This window comes from Schistocerca piceifrons, chromosome 5 (genome assembly GCF_021461385.2).
Source record: "Schistocerca piceifrons isolate TAMUIC-IGC-003096 chromosome 5, iqSchPice1.1, whole genome shotgun sequence".
Lineage (NCBI taxonomy): Eukaryota > Metazoa > Arthropoda > Insecta > Orthoptera > Acrididae > Schistocerca > Schistocerca piceifrons.
Genome location: NC_060142.1, coordinates 495,536,915 through 495,541,519, shown reverse-complemented (window position 1 = coordinate 495,541,519; position 4,605 = coordinate 495,536,915). Strand labels below are relative to the sequence as shown.

General features: G+C 46.8%; 1 non-coding gene across 1 annotated transcript; it reads right to left on the bottom strand.

Moving 5' to 3' along the window:
- Positions 1 to 3,722: 3,722 nt before the first annotated feature.
- Positions 3,723 to 3,796, bottom strand: Trnat-ugu. The gene has a single exon. It is a non-coding gene; the product is annotated as a tRNA-Thr (tRNA).
- Positions 3,797 to 4,605: the final 809 nt, after the last annotated feature.

Sequence of the window (4,605 nt, the reverse complement as noted above, 5' to 3'; positions counted from 1 at the left end):
ACTCGGTTGTCAAGGGAACACTTGACTAGCGAAACAACAGCGACAAGCTACAGCATAACTTGTGTGACATAGCCGTACAAGGTTATCGGCGTCAGCTGTTACATTGCTTCAGGTGTGGGAGGTTGTAGCCGGCCTTCTGTGTGTCTGGAGACACAGCCGCCGACTGGCGTTGGGAATTCCTGTAACGAACATTGTCTCCATGTTCTCGAGAAGTGACGTAAAGCTCGCTTTTCACGTCGCTGATTGGCTTGTATCGGCAATACACGAGACCAGAACAAAAACAGCTGTTGGTTATTCTGGTAAAAGTTCTCGTTGTGTATCCGTTAGTTCCCAGGTAACTCTTTCTGCTGAAATTCTGGTAATTCACTGAACATCGAAATCAACTGGTGCACCTGCCTAATATCTTGTAGGACCCCCGCGATCACGCAGAAGTGCCTCAATACGACGTGGCTTGGACTCGACTAGTGTCTGAACCAGTGCCGGAGGGAACTGACGCAATGAATCCTGCAGGGCTGTCCATAAATCCGTAAGAGTACGAGGGGGTGGAGATCTCCTCTGAACAGCACGTTGCAAGACATCCCAGACAGATATGCTCAATAATGTTCATATCCGGGGAGTTCGGTGGCCAACGTAAGTGTTTAAACTTAGAATAGTGTTCCTGGAGCCACTCTGTAGCAATTTTGGACGTGTGGAGTGTCGCATTATCCTGCTGGAATTGCCCAAGTAGCCGGCCCCGGTGGTCTAGCGGTTCTGGCGCTGCAGTCCGGAACCGCGGGACTGCTGCGGTCGCAGGTTCGAATCCTGCCTCGGGCATGGATGTGTGTGATGTCCTTAGGTTAGTTAGGTTTAAGTAGTTCTAAGTTCTAGGGGACTGATGACCACAGATTGCATGGGGGCTTAATTATATAAATATGAAATGCAAATACTTGCGTTTTGTAACCAAATTTCATAAGCTGCAAATAATGTGTGTACGGTCCAGTCACATTAATGAGAGCACCATCTGCCTTCAACATCAACGTGCAACAACCGCTCGCAGACTGCAGGTGACAGCTCTAGCAGCAATGGGCCTGGGTGGCCGAGCGGTTCTAGGCGCTACAGTCTGGAACCGAGCGACCGCTACGGTCGCAGGTTCGAATCCTGCCTCGGGCATGGATGTGTGTGATGTCGTTATATTAGTTAGGTTTAAGTAGTTCTAAGTTCTAGGGGACTTATGACCTAAGATGTTGAGTCCCATAGTGCTCAGAGCCATTTTTGAATTGCCCAAGTCCGTCGGAATGCAAAATGGACATGGATGGATGCAGATGATCAGGCAGGATGCTTACATACGTGTCACCTGTCACAGTCGTATCTAGACGTGTCAGGGGTCCCACATCACTTCAACTGCACACGCGCCACACCATTACAGAGCCTCCACCAGCTTCAACAATTTCCTGCTGACATGCAGGGTCCATGGATTCATGAGGTTGTCTCCATACCCCTACACGTCCGACCGCTCGATATAATTTGAAACGAGATTCGTCCGACCAGGCAACATGTTTCCAGTCATCAACAGTGCAATGTCGGTGTTGACAGGCCTAGGCGAGGTGTAAAGCTTTGTGTCGTGCAGTGGAACAAGTGTTAATCTAATCATTAATCTAATCTAATCTCTAATCTAATCATCAAGGGTACACGAGTGGGCGTTCGGCTCCGAAAGCCCATATCGATGATGTTTCGTTGAATGGTTCGCATTATGACACTTGTTGATAGTCCAGTATTGAAAGCTACAGCAGTTTGCGGAAGGTTTGCACTTCTGAGATGTTGAAGGCTTCTCTTTAGTCGTTGTCGGTTCTGTTCTTGCAAGATCTTTTTCCAGCCGCAGCGATGTCGAATATTTTTATCGGATTCCTGATATTCACGGTATACTCGTAAAATGGTCGTACGGGAAAACCCCTACTTCATCGCTACTTCGGAGATCTGCGTCTCATCGCTCATGCGCCGACTATAACACAACGTTAAAACTGACTTAAATCTTGATAACCTCCAATTGTAGCAGCAGTAACCGACCTAACAACTGATCCAGACATTTGTTGTTTTACATAGGCGTTGCCGACCGCAGCGCCGTATTCTTTATATATATCTGAATTTGAATACGCATACCTATACCAGTTTCTTTGGCGCTTCAGTGTAGCTTTCGTTACGTAAAAAAGACCAATCCTATCACCCCACATTATTTTGCTAGAGGTTCTTCCATTAATTTGCAAAAATAACTATAGAAACGCAAGAGTGAGAAATATTTTGAAAACAACTGCTGATGACAATACGAAAGGTATTTGAATTCATTTTGGTTCTGTTATGTTTTCAAAAATTGTGTAACCTTAATATAAAATTTTTACCGACGTTTCCTTAAAATTACGCTAAAACTGCAGAATAAGGAAAATATACTAATTAAAATCAATGGCCTTTTATTTTTGCGAAGAAAGTAAAATGATATACGAAAAACGTACCTCAGAAATGGATGCACAAACATCAAAAAAAGTTTTACATCACCTCGGTTCCGATAGGTTTGTAACCTGTACAGAAAATTGGAATAGAGATCAACATACATTACCGCCCTTATTATTGCTCATGAAAACGACACATTGCATGTTGTAGCACCATACAGCGAGACCTTCAGAGGTAGTGGTTCAGACTGCTCTACACACCGGTACCTCTAATACCCAGTAGCACGTCATCTTGATGCATGCCTGTATTCATCGTGGCATACTATCCACAAATTCACCAAGGCGTTGCCCACATTTCCCCACTCCTTAATGGCGATTCGGCGTAGATCCCTCAGAGTGATTGGTGGGTCACGTTGTCCATAAACAGCCCTTTTCAATCTATCCCAGGCATATTCGATGGGGTTCATGTCTGGAGAACATGCTGGCCACTCTAGTCGAGCGATGTCGTTATCCTGAAGGAAGTCATTCACAAGATGTGCACGATGGGGGCGCGAATTTTCGTCCATGAAGACGACTGCCTCGCCAATATGCTGCAGATATGGTTGCACTATCGGTCGGAGGATGGCATTCACGTATCGTATAGCCGTTACGGCGCCTTTCATGACCACCAGTGGCGTGCGTCGGCCCCACATAATGCCACCACGAAACAGCAGGGGACCTCCATCTTGCTGCACTCGCTGGACAATGTGTCTAAGGCGTTCAGCCTGACCGGGTTACCTCTAAACACGTTTCCGACGATTGTCCGGTTGAAGGCATATGTGACACTCATCGGTGAAGAGAAGATGATGCCAGTCCTGAGTGGTCCATTCGGCATGTTGCTGGGCCCATCTGTACCGCGATGCATGGTGTCGTGGTTGCAAAGATGGACCTCGCCATGGACGGGAGTGAAGTTGTACATCATGTAGTCTATTGCGCACAGTTTGAGTCGTAACACGACGTCCTGTGGTTGCACGAAAAGCATTATTCAACATGATGGTGTTGCTGTCAGGGTTTCTCCGAGCCATAATCTATAGGTAGCGGTCATCCACTGCAGTAGTAGCCCTTGGGCGGCCAAAGCGAGGCATGTCATCGACGTTCCTGTCTCTCTGTATCTCTATATATGAAGACAGTAACTGTTCTCGAAAGAACAGAATACTGTTGATGACCGTGCAGCTTTTCCTTGGAATAAATGATGACTAACTGAAACCCTCAGCTGCTGACAGGTTTAGTTGATATACCTCGATGTGGACAGCTGAAAATGTGTGCCCCGACCGGGACTCGAACCCGGGATCTCCTGCTTACATGGCAGACGCTCTATCCATCTGAGCCACCGAGGACACAGATGAATAGCGCGACTGCAGGGACTTATCCCTTGCACGTTATTCATCTGTGTCCTCGGTGGCTCAGCGTCTGCCATATAAGCAGGAGATCCCAGGTACGAGTCCCGGTCGGGGCACACATTTTCAGCTGTCCACATCGAAGTATATCAACAACACCTGTCGGCAGCTGAGGGTTTCAGTTAGTCATCATTTATTCTCTGTATCTCCTCCATGTCCTAAAAACATCGCTTTGGTTCACTCCGAGACGCCTGGACACTTCCCTTGTTGAGAGCCCTTCCTGGCACAAAGTAAAAATGCAGACGCGATCCGATCGCGGTATTGACCGTCATGGTTGAACTGTAGCAACACGAGCCTTGTACCTCCTTCCTGATGGAATGAATGGAACTGATCGGCTATCGGATCCCCTCCGTCTAATAGGCGCTGTTCATGCATGTTTGTTTACATCTTTGGGCGGGTTTAGTGACATTTCTGAACAGTCAAAGGGATTGTGTCTGTGACACAATTTCCATTGTCAACGTCTGTCTTCAGGAGTTGTGGGAACCGGCGTGATGCAAAACTTTTCTTGAAGTGTGTAGTTTAAGCGGGTATCGCTATACATGGGTCAATTTATTCGACTGATATCCTAAGAAGTTTTCGCCTGCTGTAGCTTCGCTTCATCTACATGAAGTGCAGTGCCCCTAGCGAATTGACGATGTCACAAGTATGAGTAAGTATCGATACTTTTGTTTCAATACCCAAGGTATTGGCGCCGATAGCATTTTTTCAATAATTTCGTCGTTTCGTCGGAGGTATCAAATCGTGTGGAG